The 23,392-nt window shown below is 44.5% G+C and overlaps 1 protein-coding gene across 4 annotated transcripts in view; it reads right to left on the minus strand.

Annotated features, from left to right (window-relative positions):
* NCK2 (NCK adaptor protein 2) overlaps nucleotides 1-23,392 on the minus strand; it is a 153,286-nt gene that overhangs the window by 46,438 nt on the left and 83,456 nt on the right. The window contains exon 3 of one of the 4 annotated variants that reach the window (XM_053890497.1): nucleotides 4,831-4,926. The exons of the other annotated variants lie outside the window; for them this stretch is intronic. The gene's annotated coding sequence lies outside the window, so the exon portion shown is untranslated. The remainder of the gene's footprint in view (nucleotides 1-4,830; nucleotides 4,927-23,392) is intronic. 4 annotated transcript variants of the gene reach the window in all.

Below are 23,392 nucleotides of genomic sequence, written 5' to 3' on the forward strand. Positions count from 1 at the left end.
CCAGGGTTTCTGAATGTCAGCCAATCAACAGCAGTCCCAGTGGAAAAAAGAGCACCCACCCAAAAAGGCAGTAAAGGCAGGGTTGATGGAAGGAGTTGATGCTGAACCAGTTACACGGCAACAGCTGAGAGAAAGGACAGATAACTGGGAGGTGGGGAAAAGGAAAAGGAGACTGATTTCAGTCTTGGAAGATGGGTAGGATTGGGGGGGGCAGTGGAGTCAGAGGGTGGCTCTCCAGGCCTGAAATGCGCAAACAAGAACTAGAGGGTAGGAATACATTACTAAGCAGAAGAATTAAGAATAAATGACTCCAAAAAGTCATTTACAATAAAAAGTAAACAATATATATTTCTGGATTTTTTTAAGTTTTTAATTCCAGTATAGCTAACACACAGGGTTATATTAGTTTCAGGTGTACAATATCACGATTCAACACTTCCATCACCCGGTGCTCATCACAAGTGCCCTCCTTCATCCCCATCACCTATTTCATCCATTCCCACCCACCTCCCCTCTGGCAACCATCTGTTTCTTCTCTACAGTTAAGAGTCTATTTCTTAGTTTCTCTCTCTTTTCCCTTGCTTGTTTGTTTGTGAAATCATATGGTATTTGTCTTTCTCTGACTTAATTTCCCTTAGCATAATACTCTCTAGCATCATCCATGTCATTGCAAATGGCAAGATTTCATTCGTTTTTTCTGGCTGAGAAATAGTCCACTGTGTGTGTGTGTATATATATATATATATATATATATATATACACACACACACACACACACACACACTACTTCTTTATCTCTTCATCAATCGATGGGCACTTGGGCTGCTTCCACAGTTTGGCTATTGTAAGTAATGCTGCTATAAACATAGGAGTGCATGTATCCCTCTGAATTAGTATTTTTATACTCTTTGGATAAATACCCAGCAGTGTGATTGCTGGATCATAGGGTAGTTCTAATTTTAACTTTTTGAGGAACCTCCATACTGCTTTCCACAGTGGCTACACCAGTTTGCATTCCCACCAATAGCACACGAGTGTTCCTTTGGGTGTCTTCTGTTTTTGTTTTTTTTTTTTTTTTTAAGCCATTTCAACGTGGAGTTCAGTACCCTTCCCTCACCCCGCACATCACCCTGTATCCCAAGAGATGTTTGATCTCTTTTCTCTTTGCCAACACAGGTTGAAAAGGCCAGCTGGAGGCCCATTCTAGAGGAAACTGCATACTGGCCAGGAGTTCAGAATCCACCCCTTTTTATCAGGGGTCCAAGAGGAGCATGTTAGTTTCAGTTAAGGGTAAGTTGCTACAGCATGTAGGACACATTGGAATAGGAAGAGACGCAGTTAAATCAAGATTATTCCATAATAAAACGGGACGTACACGCTGACTTAATTTTCTAATATGGAAAAGCCTGAACAGAAGGAAGTCTGAAAAAGTACACTCTGACTGCTGATTGTTCGGTCAGAGATAGTATTTAGATTTAGTCTATGAATCACAGAGGTGAGATCCAAAGACTAAAGCACGTTTATCACTCCAGCTTAGGCAGTTCAGAAAAATCTCATTTTTGCCTTTGTTAACTATAGCTAATTAAGTTATCATGCAGGTCCAGCCAACAGAAATGAGAGCCACATATTTGCTATTATACAGCCAGATCCTATCTTAAAGGTCAGGTGGCCGCTCTAGAATAGAGCTTAGCATGAATCTCCTGTCATACTGAATAAAAGAAACCCTCAGAGAATCTAACAAATGGGAAGCTGCTGTTTCAAGTTTTAGGTGGGAGAAGATTAAAAAAAAAAAAGAAAAGAAAAAGCCTAGAATAGCTATAAAAACTTTCTTGGCTCAAAACTTTTCACTAATTCCTAAAATAACGCCGATCCTATTCCAGGACCCTATTTTCTTTTTAAAAATGATCCTGTTAACTGCATCTTGCTGGGTTATGGCTGGGTTATGTACTCCTCAAAACAGCCCCTGTTCCTAAAACACCCCAAAATGCCCATAGCTGTTTCCGAAGAGGTCTCTGGGACCAAGCTGAACCACTCAGTCATAATGGCAAATAGAAGATGCGAGTCAAGGGCCTAGAATTCTAAGCTTAGCTAAACCATTCGTAGGCCCACCTTAGACTAGCTTATTCTGTAAAATGGAAATAACAATATTTGCCTAGCCTCATAAGATGCTTTCGATGCTCAGGAGAAGCATGATAATGTAGTGTTTAAGAGAGTGAGGCTTGGTGTCGTATGGACATCGATCGGAGTCCTGCGATGCCATATTAGCCTAGCTGCCTCTCGTATAACATGGGATAATAACAGCACCTCACTTGGGAGCTCTTGAAGAAAGCCCTAAGCACACTGCCCAGCACAGGAAAGACTCATGGAGTGCGTGGGTGGCTCAGCCGGTTAAGTGTCCCACTTTGGCTCAGGTCACGATCTCACAGTCCGTGAGTTCGAGCCCTGTATCCAGCTCTGTGCTGTCAGCTCGGAGCCTGGAGCCTGCTTCAGATTCTGTGTCTCCCTCTCTCTCTCTCTCAAAAATAAATAAACATTAAAAAAAAAAAAAAAGACTCCAGAACAAGAGCTACAGGATAAAGAAGAGGTGAATTTATATACAACAGACTATCACCCAGCCATAAAAAAGGATGAGATCCTGCCATTTGTGACAACCTGGATGGACTTAGGGATTATTATGCTAAGTGAAATAAGTCAGACAGGGAAAGACAAATACCATATGATTTCACGTGTGTGTGGACTCTATAAAACAAAACAAGCAAACCAAAAAGCAGACTCATGAATACGGAGATCAAACTGGTGGTTGCCAGAGAGGAGGTCAGCGGGGGAATGGACAAAATAGATTAAGGGGATTAAGCAGTGCAAACTTTCAATGATAAAATAAACAAGTCATGGGTAAGTACAGCATAGAAATATAGTCAATAATATTCTAAGACTGTTTTATGGTGACAGATGGTGACTACTCTTACTCGTGGTTGAGCACTGGGTAATTAATGTACAGAACTGTCGAATCAATACGTTGTATCCCTGAAACTAACATAACATTGTATGTCAATTATACTTCAAAAAAAAAAAAAAAGAATGAGAATTACAGTCCTAATTAAATCCCTCTGTATACTGCAGCACACTGTACAAAGGTAAGGGGGGACTATGTTCTAGTGACCCTTTCCTTCATTCAGTCAGGATTTACTAAGCACTTACTATGCAGCAGACAGCCTTCCAAAGCACCAGGGTTCCTTGCTGCGCAAGACAGACCCCGGTGTCTATTCTCTTGTGATTTAAGCCCTAGGCACATGGGAGTTCCTTTTCAGAGACACCTCCCCTGGCCTCCCCATTTAAGGCAGTATCACTGTCCAGCCTCGCCTCTCCAGAGGTCACTGAGTGGACAACATTGTTTCTTCCGAATCGCACCACCTGAGGTTACCTGTTTTTGTATTTACTGTCTGGGAGACCTCATTGTGTGACAGTGGCTGTTTAGGCTTTAGCCGCCTGGTTTGATGGGAAGCTCAAGGATAAGGTAGACTGATGATTCAAGGTTAACAGACATGTGCTTCATTTACCCTTCTACCAACAAAGCAATTTAGCCCACTGCAGAAAACACCAGGGTCGCAGAGCTCTAAGAAACTGCCAATCCCACCTTGCAATATAAAACTGACATGGACGAATAGGATTTCTTGAACTTAAGTCAAAATATGCAGACAGCTAAATAGACCAAAAAGGTGTAACTTTTTACCCCCAGAATATTAACTTGGAGTTTCAGAAAAATACATACATGCACTTGTGGATATAGACATATCAAAATATATGTGTCTGTGAGCAAATAATTGGTTTAGAGAGTAATCTTGAAGGAAAAGAAGACTACAGGAAAAGAATTGTTGCCCTCCCTACCTTGATTTTTCAACACATAGTCTGAATTACTTGAATAAAATGATCTATTTCACTGTGGTTCTAAACAATTTTTTTTCCTTTGTAATATTTCATTCCTTCAATGCAGTCAAGAAATGAGTATGGAAACTCACTCAAATATAGGCTTTTGGCTGATGAGGGAAGAAGGATAATAGCTCCCACACCCCCCTCCCCCGCCACCGAAGGTATCTGCATCCAAATGCCTGCAAACCTGTGAATGTATTAGATTGCATGGCAGAGGGTAATTAAGGTTGCTCATCAGCTCATTTTGAGAGGGGGAGATTATCCTGGATTAGCCAGGTGGGTCAGAAATGTGGTTCATTTGAAGACAGGAAGGTACTACTAAGCCAAGGGATAAGGATACCTCTAGAAAGTAGGGGGGAAAACAAGGAACAGATTCTCCTCTAGAGCCCCCAGAAGGAATGCAGCCTTGTGGAAACCCTGATTTTAGCCTTGTGAGCCTGGGTTTTTGGACTTCTGACCTCCAGAACTGTTAAGAGGATAAATTTGGGCTGTCTTAAGCCACCGAGTTTGTGGTGAGTTGCTTTAGCAGCCAACAGAAAAACCCATGCAGGGACGCTTGGGTGGCTCAGTCAGTGAAAAGTCCAACTCCTGGTTTTGGCTCAGGTCATGATCTCACGGTGTGTGAGTTCAGGCCCCATGTTGACAGTTTGGAGACTGCTTGGGATTCTCTCTCTCCCTCTCTCTCTAAAAAGAAACAAACAAACAAACATCTATTAAAAAAAAAAAAAGGAAAGCCCACGTAGTGACCTTAGCAAGGTCAGTCCAAAAAGGCAATACCTTCTATGTATTCCCTCATTTATTACAATGTTTTCCTCCCTCTGTGTGTATCGGCAAATATTTTTAAACAGTACATTCATATTAAGGAGATACCCAAAGAAGCAGTCCCAGAAACAAATGAAATACCTTATAACTTCCTTACTAAAGTTTCAAATTGTGCTGTAAGTAAGACTTGCCAGATGCCCACTAATTTGACAGGAGTTGGCAGAAACCTGTGGTATCCTGTGGGGGAACAGAAAGACCAGTTGGTGGCTTTTTACAAGCAGGATCACTAATTACAGCTAATACACTTCAACTTTAAGTAGGACACAATATGGAATCCGGTGGCCGTTCCAACTCTCAGTAAGTTAATTAAGCCGTGACAAGAGTCAAGGTCTTACTACTTCCCTAAGGCACAAAAATACACTACATGTAAAAGAGAAAATAAACAATAGCGCTAGGCTCTCCACACTGTTTTTCCACAGAGGTGGAGGGGTGCCAGTACAGGATGCCAACGGAGTGGCTAAGGGGTGCACGGGTGTACCTGAGCAACGACATTCACCTTGTACACGCACCACACTGTTTCAGATGTGCTAGCTCATCAAATGTTTACGACAACCTTCGGAAACTGAAGTTATCTACAGATATAGGCAAGGAACGATAAACCTGGAGCATAATTAAATAGCTTGTCCAAATCCACAAAGCTATAAAGGGCCTGCACAGGGATTCCAAGTGCCTAGAACGGTCTCATCACAAAGCTCAGGCTTTATATCCATGATCCTCTACGACCCGGGAGTGTTCCCTGGTAGAATTTTGTAGCATGGCTGAAGAAAGAAATCCCTAGGGAAAGGCGGATACGAATAAGCAAGACACGAATTTCAATTTCTTTTTGATGGACTGGTAAATGAGAATGAGATGAGAGAAAGAGACAGTAGCTCCCAGTCTTCCAGGTGTGATCTGGGAAGGCCTTGTTGGCTTTTTAATATCCTATTGGAGGAGGGGTACAGGAAGGCTAGACCAGCTGCAAGGGAAGTTTCCCGATTCCAAAACACAAAGTTGAAGAGTTCAGTTCCTCCCGTGGTGCAGGAGCAGGCCCATGGGTATATACTGTTGTCACCCCAAGCAGATGGCCACCTCCCTGCAGCTGCTCCTGCTAAGCGTGGCTGAACAGGACAGGGCACAGACTTCCAAGGCAGTAAGAGCCTGGTGGCTTTCACTCCATGGGTTATTTTGGAGAGGGTCTTTTTTAGGCTTTGTTTCCTAATTGTATTGGATGACAGTCAAAGCCTGTAAAGTGTCTACATCTTTGTATGTGTGAAGGTTTCCTTTGTGATTGTTCCTCTCCAGTTGGGGAAGGCTGGGTTTAAAATCCAGTTTCAGCACCAACCCGGGAGGTGACCGTGGGGGAAGTTGCCTAACTTCTCTGACCTCCATTGCTGTGTTTGAAGATGGGGTCGGAGCTTCTGTGAGGCTGAAATCAAATGATCCACAGGAAGTACCCACTACCTGGTCCATGCTGGATAATCGTTAAGACATTCTGGTTCCCCCTACATCATGAGATGCCAAATCACAAGACTCAGTAGACTCGAATGTAGCTTGTTTACAGGGATTCAAAAAACATGTTGCCCTAGATTATGACAGTGCCATTTAAAAAGAGTGGCATGAGGGAATTTAAAATAACCATAAGACCAGTGCTCTAAGGTAGTGCCATCAAATTGGGATGCCAGAGCACCATCAATCCTATGCTGGAAGTTTTATAAGGAGGTCCCAACAGATCTTGGGTGCACCCAGCTCCTACTGTGGTTAATCTGAATGATATCTGCTTGTATTCAGCCAAGAGAGAATTGTCACGTGTCCATGGCACTTAACCACAATACATTTTATAGGCAAGTAAGTGTAGCCAAGTTATTTCCAAAACATAAAGCATTTGTTGATGTTACTGAAGGGAACCAGTGAAAAGAGATTCCTAAACATCCAAGATGGAAGGTGGCTGGCTTTTTTTCCTCCTCCTCTGCTGCCTGCTGCTTCCTGGTGCTCCTGGCCCCTCCCCAACCCCTGGGGCTCTGCAAGCGAGCTCACTTTGCACTGATGGTTCCAGGGCTCTTGCTCCCTGGTGTCTATGTCTCCGAGGGCGGCTCTGCATCACACCGGCATTTCCACCTGCCCACTGGACCTAGCCTCATTGACCCAGAGCGGCATTTATCACCTTTTTAAAGACTGATTACAGTATTAGTAGAAGCTCAAGCACACAATATGCCATACGATTTATTTTTTAAACTGTGGCAAAACACACATAACATAAAATTTAACCATTTCTACTAATTTTAAGTGTACAGGTCCAGTGGCATTAAGTACATTTACATTGTTCAGCCTCGATCTCCAGAGCTTTTTCATCTTCTCAAACTGCAACCAGGTTGCCATTATGCACTAATTTCCCATCCCCCTCCCCTGGCAACCACCACTCCACCTTCTAGCTCTATGATTGTGACGATTCTAGGGACCTCACGTAAGTGGGATCATACAGCGTCTGTCCTTTTGTGTCTGGCTTATTTCACTCAGTATAAAGTCCTCAAGGTTCCTCTACCTTATGGCAGGTGTCAGAATTTCCCTCCTTTGTAAGCCTAAAAAATATTTCACCGTAGGTATTATACCGCATTTTGTTTATCCATCCACCCATCCATCGATGGACATATGGCTTACTTCCACCTCTGGATTATTATGAGTAGCACTGCTATGAATGTGAACGTGCGACTATTTCTTTGAGACTCAGCTTTTAATTCTTTGGGGCATATATCCCAAAGTGGATGGGGTCATGTGACCATTCCATTTTTATTTTTTGAGGAACCTCCAAACTATTTTCTGTAATGGCTGTACCATTTTACATTCCCACCAGCAGTGAACAAGAGCTCCAATTTCTCCACATCCTCACCAATGTTTGTTATTTTGTTGTTTGTTTTGTTTTGTTGCTGTTTTTAATGTTTACTTATTTTTGAGAGAGACAGAGACAGAGTATGAGCCAGGGAGGGGCAGAGAGAGAGGGAGGCACAGAATCCGAAGCAGGCTCCAGGCTCTGAGCTGTCAGCACAGAGCCAGACACGGGGCTCAAACTCACCAACCGCAAGATCATGACCTGAGCCGAAGTCATATGCTTAACCAACTGAGCTACCCAGGTGCCCCAATTTTGTTTTGTTTTTGATAGCAGCCATCATACTGGATGTGAGACACAAATAATTTCTTAAGTGAACTTTCTTTTTACTGGATCCTGAGCAGGATTTATTAGTGGATGGCAATTCTCAAGGAAAAGAAAGTTTTATACTTTATAATAAAGCTCGGATTTTCTGCTATACCCCATCCCCATCTTTTTTTTCTTTTTAAGTGAATACTGCTAATTTATCCTTACTCTCAGGATCAGATAATCTCCCAAACTGAGCCATATTAACAAAAATATCTTCAAATGTGAGTTTGCAGAAGTTTGTCACCAAGCAACTAATTTTACTATGTGAAATCCCTGACACAACCAGAATTCCAAACACTAGACTAATAAGCCAATATGAGTCATTAGTGCCTAGGAAATTTGACAAAAGAAATAGAATTGGGAGTTCTGTTGCTGCAACAGAAACTGGGAAATGCTATTTTTTTTTTTACTCTTTTTATACATAATTTACCACTCAGGCCCTGAGAGTATCTATTTTGCTAACCTTTGCTAACCTCTGTCAGTTTCTTCATGAGCGTCTTAGACATTCAGCACACTGAGAAGAAGGTTATGAACGTTAATTTAGCCCAAGTACCACCATTTTGGAGACTCACTGTCAACGTAACAAGCCAATTTCATTATACAGCATTAATTGTAAAACACACGGACTTGGAACCAACACGGTCTTCCATCGGCCTGGAAGACATCACAGTAACGGGGTCAAGAGACAAAGGAGAGCAATGGAAAAACACCCCCACCCCCAAAAGGTAAACTTGTAGAAGTAGAGCCAGAAAGTGGTTGCCAGTAGCTGGGAAGGTGGAAGAAACAGGGAGGATTAGGTTTAGGTAAAAAGGATATAAGCTTTTATAGCTCTAAGATGAATAAGGTCTGACAATCTCCCGTAGAGCACAGTGACTACAGTTGGTAACACTGTGTTGCATAAGTGAAATTGGCTAAGAGAGAACTTAAATGTTCTCACCAAAAAAAGAACGAAATATGTGAGGTGATGGATGTTTTAATTAACATCTAGGTGGGGAGAATCCTTTCACAACATATATGGAAAACGATAGCACCATGATGTACACTTTAAGTACCTTCCAATTTTATTAGCCAGTTATACCTCAATAAAGCTGAAATTAAAAAAAAGAAGAAAAGAAAAATGCTCATCTGTGAAAATGGACACTGATCTCTGGCAAAATTTGGCCCTCCTTTCCAATGCCACGAGAGTGTGAAGTGTTTTCACGATGCACACCCACTGCTCTCAAAGTAGACAAATAGCCATCGGTCACCATTTCTAAGAGTTTATTGGGCTTTGCTATTTTTTTCCCCACAAAAGTAATTGTAACTGTTATAACTTAAATATCTATTTCATAAATATATCATAACGTAAATGCCAGGAGCTTCCTTGGTTCTTACTAATGAATTCAGCTACACTAATCAATACCTGACCTTCTTCCTTACCACTTTATTATTCACAATCCTCTGCCTAATTCTAAAACCACACAAGAGTAAAACTAGAAGCACAGTGATTTTAAAAAGTCCATATTATCAAGGTCTTACAGTGTCCAAATGTAATTAAGCTGCCCAAATCATTTTAGGTCTTCAGATATACATGGTTTATGCCCACATTCCTCAATATTCCAGGTTTTCAATTTTCCTGCTTAATGGCGAGAAAAAATTACAGAAAGCCCCTCTGTATCTAGCCCTGGGGATAGGGACCTTCACCCATCATGCTCAGGATGGAGTCTGGCCCAGGTCAGGGACCTAGTACATGAGGGGATACCTGGCTACTCTGGGTTTACTCACTACACAGATACCCCTACAAATGCTTTTGTAAAGATAAATGCAGATATTTATTCCAAACATATCATTGTTTTACGGAAGTCTTTCCCGTCATTCAAGAAAACAGAAGGAGAAAATAAGAATTTCTATCATCTGTGCCTGATTTTTTGAAATAAAAAAAAATTATTATTTTTTTATTTTTCAGAGTAGTTTTAGTTTCCCCCTCTTATTAACATCTTACATTAGAATGGTACATTTGGGCAATTAATAAACCAATACTGATGCGTTATTATCTAGAGTTCATATTTTATGCGGATGCCCTTGGGTTTTGCCTAAGTCCTTTTTTAAAATCCGCGATTCCACTGGGAAGACCACATCACAGTCAGTCCTCATGTTTCCTTAGGCTCCTCTTGGCTGTGACAATTTCTCAGATTTGGCTCATCTTGATGACCTTTCCAGTTTTGAGGGACAGTCGCCAGGTCTTTGTAATTTGTAGAAGGTCCACAGCTGGGATATGTCTGGTTTCTCCTCAGCAGAGTTGTGTTATGGCTTTGGGAGGAAGAGCACAGAGGGGAGATGCCATTTTCATCACATGGGTATCAAGGGTAGATGCTACCCACTGACTCATCACTGTCGATGTTGACAGCGACGGCCGGCTGAGGTGTGTCTGTCAGGGTTTCCCACTTCTGAGTCACTCTGCCTCTTCTCCATACAGAGCTTTCTGGAAGGACACCTCTAAGCACCGCCCACCCAAGGGTGGGGATCTGTGCTCCACCTTCCTGAGGAAGAGTGTCTCCGCAAGTTATTTGTTATTCCACACAGGAAATCTGTCTCTCTTCCCCGGCTTTAAAATTTATTCATTTATCTGTATCAGTGGAAACTTCTGGATATTTATTTTGTACCTTGGGCTACATTCCAATATTTCTTATGTTGTTGCTCCAACTGTTCTAACTTGGGCTGTTGGGCACTCTGATTTCAGTCGGCTCCTGTGTTCCTTTGACATTCCATCATCGTTGTGAGTTTGCGTGTATGTATGAATGCGTGTGTTCCGAGCATTCAGAACACATCCTTACTTTCTAGCATCACAACATACGCCAGGCTCATCCTGTAGATCTCCTGCCCCAGTCTCAGAATCAACATGGCTGATGTTATAGTAAAATCAGTCTCTACATCCCACCTCGTGTGCATTTTCCACATGAGCGTTCTCCTGTGCTGCCTCTAGCCCAGTTCCTGGGTCACAGTACCGTCGAAGAAAGCAAAGAAGCCATTCTGCGGGACTACTGCCGTCTGGCTTTGACTAGCCTTCCCTTCTGCTGAGCAGTGCTGTTAACGAATACCTCTCACTGGTTCCTAACATAGTTCTCGCTTTGTCTGCCTTGCTGACTACCCCCACCCCCTCCACAGCCGCAGTCACCTTCTCCCACCAGCCTCAGCTGGGTCCCATCCCCTCTCCTCACCACACAGGCCTCCCTGATCCCACCTACAGCCTGAGGTGCCTACTTCATGCTACCGCAAGCATGATTATTTTTACTCCTGACCTAGGTGAGCCAAAAGTTGGTGACATATGCCAAGAGCCGCTCAAGAGATCTCAGGTGCCATAAATCAGGAGTCTGACATGGCCACCACAAGTACCAAGGAACCATCTAGAAGACTCTGGTAGCGCCTACTCCATACCTGCCCCAGGGCAGCCGAATATGGCCCCAGAGGCACTCACAACCCGCTGACCAGTCCCATTTTTATATTTCTGATCACCAGCCCGAGCAAGCCCTCAGTGCCACCTGGCAGCTTACTCTGTGTCCCAAGTGACTCCTCTCTCCGTCTGTGAGGGGTCTGTTTCAGATTCTCCTCCCTCCGCTCACATGCCCACCCCCCACCCCCAGTCTCGGTTGATGAATGACTTTGCTTGCCTCTTATTTTCCTGAAAGAAACAGAAGCAGTCGGAAGGCCACCCATGTACCTGTGCCTATGAACAGGCCACCGTCCCTTTTGTTCCTGGCATGAGCATCTGGGTGCCCTTCTGAGCTCTGCCCTTCTCTGTGCACTGGATGCCACCCCTCTGCCCCTGGAGGAATCTGCTCTACTGTGTCATGAATACTCCTCTCATTTCTGGATTCCCTCACCGGCACGCTGACAGCTGACAGTGTCGATCAGCCCCTCTTGAGTGCGTCCCTCACTTGGCTTCTGGGCAATCACACAGCCCTGCTTCTCCCCTCCCTGATTCCCCCTTCTCAGTCTCCCCTCTGGCTCCTATGTTGTTTGTGACAGAGATGCAGGAGCAACCAGACTGTCTGGGAGCCCCTACTCCATCTGCCAATGGCCCGGATGACTCCGCCCGTCCTCCTGCTTCTGAGCACCATTGCGATGAGTGTCACTTCCAAAACTGTCGCCACCCCTGCTCTCACCCGAATCGCCAGACTACTCCACCCAAGTGACCACTGGATGCGTCCACCTGGATGTCTAATGTGGCCCTCCCGCTGTACACGTCTTAAAACAACTCTTCATTCTCCCCACCAGAAACAAAAGAAAACGAATAAAGTCAACAACAAAACTCTCCTGTGTCTCCCACCGGTGTTCCCTTCTGAGCAAATGACAAACCCTTCATCCAGTTGCTCGTCAAGCCAAAAACCTTGGAGCCATTCCAGCCTCGTCTCCGGCACCACCCACCCCATTTGACAGACCCTGCGGGCTCACCCCCAAACAATGTCTCGAATCCACTGACATTGACTCGCCCCCTCCACCGCCCTGCTCCAAGCCAGCAGACCCCTCTTCTCCTGACTGTGTGACTTTCTCCTCACTGGTCTCTCTGGGTTCACCCTCCACCGCCCCCTGCCCCATCCCCAGCCTGTTTCCCTAACAGTGGCTTTGCAAGACAAGTATATGTACGAGGGCAGGGATCTGGGTCACTCCTTTGTGCAAATCTTACTACAGCTTCCTGTCAAGTTACAACAGAATTCAAAGCCTTCAGGAAGGCCTCAAATAACTTGACCTTGGGCTCGTTTTCTCCATGCTCCTATCCTCCTGTCCCTCACACTTCGCTGTTCCTCAGAACGACCGGGTGAACTCTTGCCTTGGGGTCTTTGCACTGTGCCCGCCGCCTGCAATGCTGTTCCTCCAATAGCTGCAGACTCTTTGTCCCCTTGCTTTGCTCAAACCTCTGTCCAAATGTCACCTTCCTTGCTCCAAGCCTTCTCTCCTTCGTATCCCATCCCCAATTAAATTCAACTCTCAGCCAAGCCCAGTCTGTCCCACCTTTTTTCCTTTTTTAAAGTTTATTTTTATTTATATGGAGAGAGAGAGGTAGAGAGCAAGTGAGGGAGGGGCAGAGAGAGAGGGAAACAGAATCCCAAGCCAGCTCCATGCTGTCCGCACAGAGCCTGATGCGGGGCTCGAACTCGCCAACTGCGAACTGTGAGATCATGACCTGAGCCGAAATCAGGAGTTGGAGGTTTAACCGACTGAGCCACCCAGGCGCCCCCACTCTGCCCCACCTTATCTAAAACAGCTGCTGTATTCTCTCCATCCCCTCGCTCTGTTTTCTTGTTTCCATCCCACTTGCCAGAACTTCAGGCGTGTCTTTATTGATTGTCTATTTTCTCCCACGGAATGTAATTCCTTGAGGACAAGGACTTTGTGTCCTTGTAAACAGAACACTTGAAGAGGGCCTGAGCCTATGCATGTACGCAGCAAGCATCTGAAGGGGTGAATTGATGGATGGCCCACAGATGCTCTTTTATCAGTGGCTGTTGACGGCCTCCAGCAGAAGAATCCACTCGTGGGTAGGAGACACTGAAAGGCTGTTGTGTCCTATCCTGAAGGCCTGGTTTGCAGTTGCATTCAAACTTAAGGTGCTTCATCTAAAACGATCTCACTTTTTGAGACGGCCATTGTTCTTCTACATAATAAGAGCTCTTGACTCATGACGGAGGTCACAGAAGATTTCCAATTAAAAATTTAAATTTCATACTATTCAGCTACTTTGAGTAGAAGGATAAAAGTACATGGGATAGGCATACATATTCATGAAATGCCGATCAATAATGAGGAGTAAATCTTCCAGCTCTTTCTAGCAACTGATTCGTGCAGCAACAGAGAATGAAAGAGTAGAGTTTCGGCAAGCCCACGAAGCGTTGGAGAATGCACAGCCCAAAACCTGATTACACACCTGGCCAAGGCAACTGAAGCACTGTTAATACAATTCCAGCATTGAAAACCTTTGTATGTCTCCTTCTCAACCCCTATCTCAAAATAGGTAGTTGAACACTGAAAACACTGAAACGACACAAAATGGATGTGGCCCTCTCAGCAGAGCCAGAAGAATGCAAGATGCCCTTTTACGTGAAAGCATTAAAGTTTGTAACTAGTGGTTATCCATTGCTGGCACAATAAAAGAACGTCTGGATTCTCGATTGAGAAGGAATTCTCGACTTTCACAGATTGAAACATGATGAAATACACTTGTAAAGAAACCGCCGTAAGCACCACACATAATGACAAAGGACTGGTATTTAGAATACATAAAAAGTCCAAGAAAAAGATCAACAGCTTGACTGAAAGCAAAGGACACGGTCATTGCACAGAAGGGCAGCGCACACGGGGAGCACATATACAAAAAGCTCCACTGCATTCATAATTTGTGATCGTAGGAAGTAAGATGCCATTTGACTCCAGATGGATTAAAAATGCACAAGGTTGAGGATACGGGTGTTCGGAAGGCTGTGGAGCAACAGGAACCCTCGCATTCTGCTGGGGAAACCGAAATGGAATAACCACTTTGGAAGACAGTTTGGTATTTTGCTTTAAGCTGAACGTGGCACACCGTGCAAGGCGGTAATTCCACTCCGAGTCGTGGGTGGTAGAGAAAGTGGCTCATGTGTGTCGGGGCACCTGCCCAGCAGTGCTCACAGCAGCACTGCTTATGACATTAAAGAAGAGAAACAGAGGGGCGCCTGGGTGGCTCAGTCGGTTAAGTGTCCGACTTCGGCTCAGGTCACGATCTCACTGTCCGTGGGTTCAAGCCCCGCGTCAGGCTCTGTGCTGACTGCTCAGAGCCTGGAGCCTGTTTCAGATTCTGTGTCTCCCTCTCCCTCTGACCCTCCCCTGTTCATGCTCTGTCTCTCTCTGTCTCAAAAATAAATAAACGTTAAAAAAAAAAAAAATTAAAAAAAAAAAAAAAAAAAAAGAAGAGAAACAGAGCATCCAAACAAGGGGAGAAGGGAGAAAGGCGTGCACGGTCACACGACTCGGTACCGTACAGCAGTGAAAGAGAAGCAAGCTGCCCCAAATCACTTTGATGACTCCCAGATACCATGATGAGTAGGGAAAAGAGGCAAAGGACCCTACACGGTTCCATTTTCAGAAAGCCCTGAAACCAGCCAACAAAACACCGTTGTTTAGGCTTACCTATGTATATAGTGAAATGAGCTTCAAAAAGTAAGGGAATGAGGGTGCCTGGTTGGCACACTCAGGAGAGTGAGCAACTCAATCTCAGGGTTGTGAGTTCAAGCCCCACATTCAGCATAGAAATTACAAAAAAAAAAAAAAAAAAAGAAAAAAAAGAAGAAGCAAGGGAATGGAAAGTTGAGTAAATAAATAAGTGGGAGAGAAAAGACAAACGTCACCAGAGGAATTCCAAATAAATCATGTAGCTCCTCCTTCTCAAGGATTGGGAGCTTAACCTGCTCACTTACGTGGGGGCTGCACTCAGACCTCTTCCCAAGGAGGACAGCCTGAGAAGGGCACAAGGAGGAACTCTAGAGTGGAGAACCCTAACAGGCAGCCTCTGCCGGCTGGTTAAGGCCAAGGGCACATTAATAAGGCAGATGGACAGCACATACCCTGGGTAGTATGTGATGAAAAATGCCACTTTACCCCTATGGTCGTCCTCCAAAAAACCCATAACTCCAGCCTAACAATGAGAATAACTACCAGCTAAATCCCAACCGAGGAATACCTGACAAGTGTCCAGGTCACCCAAACCAAGGAAGTCTCAGGGGTGGTCACAGCCTTAGGACACAGGACAACTAAATGTACTGTGCTCTCCTGGATAGGATCCTCCATACCTGGTGATTTTCCATACTCTGAAGTGTACTTTGATATTAATATAGCCATTCCTGCCTTTCATTTGATAATGCTTAATGTTTACACGGTATAGATTTTTCCATCCTTTTATTGTCAACACATACACATATACATGTACATACATACATGCATATAAACTATCTCTAAAGTGTTCCAGGATATGACGGGAGAGAGAGAAGCTCCTGAGAACACAGGACATTTACTTGGCCATTTTTGTGCTAAAATGGAGGAGTACTGTAGGGACGAGTTAGGAATGGCCCAAACCCAGGGGTCCTATAACTGTGCAAAGAGTTCAGAACCCTATACCAAGTAACCCATTTGAAATTGGGCTCTAATTTGAGAATAAGCAATTTCTGCTTTACTCAGTTCTATTTTTTGCAAGAAAAAAAAAAAAAGCCCAAGTCATCAGGTACTCTGTTCAGCAGCCTCTTTGAGTTTTCCATTACTGAGACCATCAAAATGACAAGCTTCCCCACAAACATCATCCATCCTGCAAGCAAAACATCTGAGGAGACAGGACTGGGCCTCATGTGGTCAGCCTCTAAGGGACACACATTTTCATGCCCAATTCTAGAGTCACAAAGGACCTAATGCAATCATCCGGTTCATCAGCCGATCCATTGGGATCTTGTGGTACGAGGAGCTCCAATCCCGGTCACTAGGACACTAAGACCTAAGGGACTTTGATCCTGAAGCTAGAGGGTGTGGGTCTGGAACCGAATGTATCCTACGGTCTTCAGTGTGTGACATCACTGAGAGCAAAAAGTGACTTTGGGTACGTTACCTTTTATAAAGTTCTAACTGTTTCACACCTCTCCTGTGTTCTGCAGGTAAACCCAGATATTGTCCTTCAGGGGCAAAAATAAGGGCTCTGTTAAAAGTCCCTAACAGAAAATAAATTATTTCCCTTTCATACAAAATAATAGAGGCTCTGCTGTGTGATTTCTCCACTGACCCCGAGCCACATTCTGCCGGAACCACCATCCCTCATGCTGAAATCTCCAAAATTGAGAACATAAGATATGGAGAGAGAGGATTAGCACTCCTATTTCTGGGATGTTCTAAAGCACCAAGGCACCCTGTGTGGCTTCCTGTTTCTTCATTATATTTTGTTAGATTTCTGTATATAAGACCAGTCTCCCTTGAGGGTTAGCTCACTGTAACCATAAAATTAGAATTGCCAAGAAACACTATAATCAGTCATGGAATGGATTTTTTTTTTTTTTTTTTTTTTTAAGTTTCATGAATCACCTACAGTGTGAATACATGACAATTCTCAACTGGAGGCCTTCAAAGTAGAAGGTCCCTTGCAGGACGATCGATGCAAACATCCAGCCTCCCAGGCCCCTTTAGCTCACTCCAGGTTGGTCTAGAGTCAAGCCTGAGCATCCTAGTGACTCTTCAAGAAAAATGCACGTTCCCAAGTGGCCCAGAGCACAGAGGAGGTGACCCTGGCACAAAAGCAACTGAGCCCCATCTAGGAAACAGGAACACTGCATTTTGATATGCACTTTGCCTCTCTTTTCTTGCCTTTAACCTATGCTCTTAATCCCAAACTAGCCCTCCATCTCCCCAGTGTGAAAACAAAATCCAGGGTTCACGTTAGCAGTTTCCAAATTGGCTGATGAGAAGGACTTGAGAAGTTTTAAAATCAAGCAAAAAAACTCCAGGCTTCCCTGCATCGAATCCCCAGAGCTAGGGCCTGGACCCGGGGTCTGTGATTTTCAAAGTGGCTCTGTGAGGTCGAGGCAGGTTTGGGATGAAAACATCTGCACCAGTGATCCTCCCCTCCGTCAGTAAAGCTGAATCTCTGGGGAGCTTCCCCCATGAGATGCCCCACCCCATCCACCCCTCCAGGTTGGTGGCTCCCTTGTGAAGCCAGCAGGCACTGACCCAGAATTCCCTGAGGCCCGTGTGCTTCTGGAAGGAAAAGTGGTGAGGCAGAGGCCAAGGCACACCTGTCTCCACTTGTCCCCAAGCACCTATCACGTTGCCAGCCCCTGCTCTATGCCTGGCCCACCCAGCCAACAAAAGCCAGCAGCATGGGCAGCTTGTAGCTGGGGGGAATCTGCTAGAGGTGAGGGGCACATGGGAGATGAGCGACTGTTTACTGCCCGTTGGAGCTGGAGGGGGGCCTGTGGTGTCTCACACACCCTGAATACTTCTTCTTGTGCTGATGGTACCAAGGCGTATGCATATGTCCGAACTCATCCAATTGTACATATTAAATGTGCGTGATTTTTTTTATATGAAGTATATCTCAGTTAACTTGAAAAATAAATTGCTGTGTCAGTATGAGAATTCCTTTGATCTCCCACCAGCGTGTGCCGATCTAAAGGGGTGCGTGGGACGCTGCAAAGCTGTCTTCTGCAGGAAGCATGTCTGGTGGTCCTGGAACACTGTCGGGGGGTGGGGGATGGTCCTAGGGACCTCTTGCTTCCACCTTCTCGTGTCACTGATGTGCTTCAGTGTAGAGAACAAAAATGCAGCCTGAGTTTTAGATTTCTGCCTGTCGACTTTTATTGTAACATTGCAAAAGTTTTCTTTGGGAACAGTACTGGCTCTAGGAAGTTAAATAAAAACTTCATGACTAAATCAGACCATAGAACATCACCGTTTAAGGGGAGCGATTTGTGGCTGTGTTAATGAGCAAGATGGTAACAAAAGCAAGGTTTGAATGGAAACCTGGATGGCCCAGTGCTGAGTGGGAGGTGGCTGTATCCACCTGCCAGGTCCAGGACTGCGGCGGCCCAACCCGCATCTCGCTGTGAAATGACACTTGTCTTCTCGGTCTCTCAGAGAGTTGAACTTGACCAGCAATAACAGTGACAAGTTGATGGGTTGGATTTGAGCTTGACTGCCCTCTGGAAGTAAGGGAGATCCTAATTTTTGAATCCACTGTAGTGGTTCCCTGTCCGGAGCCCTTGGCTCTCTGCCCTTCCTGTGTGGAATACTATGCAGGCCACGGTGTGGGCAGGTGGTAGTCAGCAGCAGCCCAGGGCCACCGCGTGGACTCTAGGCCAGACCCGGGCCCACTGGGGGACTCAGAATGTTTAGTGTACAGGTGGGATGTTTCCATAGAAGGCTGCATTCTGCTTGGGCCCCCCAAAGGCACTCATGGGAAAGGAGCGGGGAGTACAGCAGCTCTGAGACCCGGCTTCTTCAGACTTGTTTAGAAGGTTTGGGGACTTACAGTTTATGATCCTACCCAGAGATTTTGTCGTAGATTTGGTAGTGCTTACAGAGACTATGAGAGACTTTCCATGCCAAGAGCAGAAGAGCTGGGTAGTCAGTTAAGCATCTGACTCTTGATTTCAGCTCAGGTCATAATCTCATGGTTTGTGAGATCAAGCCCCGCGTAGGGTTCTGCACTGACAGCACGGGGCCTGCTTGAGATTCTCTCTCTCCCCTTTTTTCTCTGCCCCTCCTCTCTTGTGCATGCACGCTCTCTCTCTCTCAAAATAAATAAACATTAAAGAAAAAACAAGGATGAGAAGAGCTAGGGAGAACCACTGATCCCAGGAGCCTGAAACAAGAAGGTCTTTCCTGTCCATAGCCTGGGTCTGGTGGTGGTCTCTTTTGTGGGAGAAGCTATGTACTGGCCATTTTCAAATGCCTGTCTTATAATCCCCAAACTCCATATTGAACACAGTTTTGTAAAACAATGATGATATTTTCTTGGAGGTTATATTCCAAGCCTCTTTGACTCGTGCCTGGAACAGAGGATTCTGGAGAAAGTGTTGTGCATGCGGGTGTGTGATACAAAGACTGACATCTGTTCACTGGTGTTTTTCATGGCCATGTGTTAAGGTCTAAGCCTTGGTTTCTGGGATGGTGACATGGAGGGACCAGAGAAGTGCCGGGTCTATGATTTTGGAGTCCTAGGACACTACCGTGTGGACAGTTCTGTAACATAACCTGGACCGCCACACCTTCCACAGAGAAGGTGGAAGCAAGAGGTCCCTAGGACCACCCCCCACAGTGTTCCAGGACCACCAGACATACTTCCTGTGGAAGACAGCTTTGCAGCATCCCATGCACCCCTTTAGATCAGCACACGCTGGTGGGAGGTCAAAGGAATTCTCATACTGACACAGCAATTTATTTTTCAAGTTAACTGAGATATACTTCATATAAAAAAAAAGTCACGCATCTTTAATATATACAATTGGATGAGTTCGGACATACGCATACACCTTGGTACCACCACCACAAACAAGGTAATAAACACATCCACCACCTCCAACAGATCTCCCTGTTCGAGATCTACAGAGGGCCCCCAATTTCCGACGGCTCCACCTAGGAATTTTCGACTTGATGATGCCGTGAAAGCGATATGCATTCAGTAGAGACTGTACTTTGGATTTTGAATTTGGATCTTTTCCCAGGCTAGTGATACGTGGTACAATCTTCTCTCATGACGCAGGGCAGGGGCCACAGCCCCAGGCAGCCTCGCAATCACGAAGATCAATAACCGATATACTGACAACCATTCCAGTTTTTTTGTTTGTTTGTTTTCATTCTGTTTTTCACTTTCGGTACAGTATTCAATGTATCATATGGGATATTCAACACTTTATTAGAAAACAGGCTTTGTGTTAGATGATTTTGCCCAGTTGGGGGCTAAAGTAAGTATTCTAAGCGCTAGGCTAGGCTAAACGCTGATGTTCACAGGTGTATCAAATGCTTTTTTGACTTAACACCGCTTTCAACTTATGACAGGCTTGTTGGGATGCAACCCGTCATCAGTCACAGATGTGTGGTAACTTGCTAAAAAAGCCTACATCCCCCTACCCTGCAACACGTGCACACGGCAGGAATGTGCTTTTTGTTTTTTTCAAGAAAGGTCAAGAAAAAACACTTCACCTAACTGGGGAGCCACGACTGCAGCAATGCTCTCATTTCAAGCTCCGTGTGACCTGCCTGTTAGTATTGTTCTGTCACATCTACAGGCTCTTAAAAGAAGACAAAGAGTGCTACTAGGTCACCATGCAAACCAGCACGAAGGTCACCATCTAACACAGGGCCATATTTGGTTAAGTAATTATAACCCATGACCTTCTGGCTCATTTCCTTCTTTTATACAATGGTGGTGGTGTGAAAAGAGAGGGGAACGGCCACATCACCTGGCTTTAAAGAGAATTCAGGAAAATTTATAGGAAAATTCCTTAGTAAACCAGAAGGTACGAGTCAGAGAACAGTGGAGAATGGACAGGAATGCTATGAATTCAGCCTCTACAATCTGTCAGAGAGAAAAGAAAGGGTGTGGAAAGGGCAAGGACTTGCTTTCCCGTGTTTTTAATTGTTTTTTCCAGCTTTCTAAGAAGCCACCCTGTTAGGGCATGTTAGGTAAGACAGAAAAGAAAAATGCTTGTTTCAACTTTGATCATCACTGCAACCACTATAAAATGATGGTTTCATTGCCTACATTGAAAAATCATTAAACTGCGATTTTATGCAGCTTCACTCTGGTGTACAAAGGTCCTGGAAGTATATTGGACCACGGGACGACCCGGAACACAGAAAGTATACCAGGTCCTCTTGAGTCTACAAGTGACTTCTCTTTCAAAGGTCTGTTCATAAGAGAGGAATCACGAGTACAAGGTGACTCTGAACGCCATCTGGGAACAGCACAAGTGGAAGTCTGAGGCCTGTGTCCTGACCTCAGCTTGGTCCCGAGCTGCTGAGCTGACGCGAGGACTTCAGCAGGTACAATGCCCTCCACGGGATTCAGCTTCCTGTCTCCCATCCCTCCGATCCTTCCCAAAGCTTTCCTTCATGCTCCCTTCTTTAAGTTTCCAAAAGAGACTTGCTTCCAAACCATACTTAGTTCCTGGAGACTTTTCTATGGAAAAAAATAAGTAAATGGATACAATTCATGGTCTAGGAAGAATGAAAGGCTTTGGGTCAGGAAAATGTGGGGGTACAGCCTGCTCTTATGAGCTCTGGGCTTTGGCCACGCTGTGTAATCTGAGTGTCAAGTGGACCCCGGTCCCAAGTTAGTGCTCAGACAACAGGGGATTACTGTGTCATTGCCAGGGTATGTCAGGGACATGGGGAAGAGAAAGAACATGGACTTACAAACCAGGACCTTGGTCGAAATGCTATTGTGCAAGTTCAACTCTATGAACACAGGCAATCCTCTTACCCTCTCCTGAGGGTTAGTGCCTCTGTTCATGAAATGGGGGTAATGAGATCTGTCTTTCAGATTAAGGACAACAGAGGTGGCAAAAGCCCTGTGCCAGGTACCAGAAAAGTGTCTGGTAGGTTGTTTTGTTTTTTTGTTTTTTTGTTTTTTTTTAACAATTTATGCTCCATTTTAATTTTGATCCTTGGAAGAAGAAAAGAGCTCACTGGAATGTAAGTTTAAAGCATTTTTAAAAATCCATCTCAGTCCCTCCATTTACTCTTCAAGAAGTTCAAAATAAAAGGATCAATGGGAAGACAAAAAGGACTGACATCTAAAATGTGTTTCTTGGGGCGCCTGGGTGGCTCAGTCGGTTAAGCATCCGACTTCAGCTCAGGTCATGATCTCGCAGTTTGTGAGTTCAAGCCCCGCGTCAGGCTCTGGGCTGATGGCTCAGAGCCTGGAGCCTGTTTCAGATTCTGTGTCTCCCTCTCTCTCTGACCCTCCCCCGTTCAAACTCTGTCTCTCTCTGTCTCAAAAATAAATAAACGCTACAAAAAATAAAAATAAAATAAAATAAAATGTGTTTCTTTGGTACACAGAGAAATATCCACTTTCAGACCATAATTGGTTAGAATATTGCAGCAAATCTAATATGCAATAATGTGAAATTTGCTAAGATGCACAAAGATATTACAGTCAAGTGAAATCCCTTTTCAGATTCACTGGCTGCCCAGAACAGGGAGAGAGAGGCACGGCCACCCTCTCCAGGGGTGGTGCCATCTGTATGGAATGCTGCCCTGCATTATAAGCATCACACTCCAAGCATGGGGTACAAATGAGAGCACAGGTGCAGATGTTTGAGAGCCCTTGTACTTGAGCAAACCTGGACTGAAAAGTGTCCAGTAGGTTAAAGCAGGTTCCCATCAACTCCACCACCAGGTTAACTGTGGTAGAATCAATACTGCAGTATTTTTTAGCAATGTAAACTCAACATAATAAAGCTCACAGCTAATAACATACCTAATAGTGGAAAAACTGATAGCTTTTCCCCAAAGATCGAGGAACGAGAGAAGTATGTCCACTCTTGCCACTTTTCAACATAGTACTAGAATTCCTCGCCAGAGCAATTGGACGAGAAAAAGAAACAAAAAGCACCCAAATCCGAAAGGAAGAAGAAAAACGGTCACTATTTGCAGATGACGTGATAAACAAATTCAATGAAGTCGCAATATACAATATCAATATGCTGTACAAATATCGGTTCTGTTCCTCTACATTAACAATGGACTATCAGGAAGAGAAATTAAGAAAGCGATCTCATTTACAATTGCATCACGAAGTATAAAATACCTAAGCAATAAATATAACTGAGGAGGTACAATATCAATACACTGAAAACTGTAAGACACTGATGAAACAAAGTGAAGAAAACACAAACAGAAAGATATTCCATGCTCATGGATTGCAAGAATTAATATTGGTAAAATGTCCATATAACCCAAAGCCATTTTCAGACTCAGTGCAAT

The sequence above is a fragment of the Panthera pardus genome, unplaced genomic scaffold, assembly GCF_024362965.1.
Source record: "Panthera pardus isolate Hobbes unplaced genomic scaffold, ASM2436296v1 HiC_scaffold_25, whole genome shotgun sequence".
Lineage (NCBI taxonomy): Eukaryota > Metazoa > Chordata > Mammalia > Carnivora > Felidae > Panthera > Panthera pardus.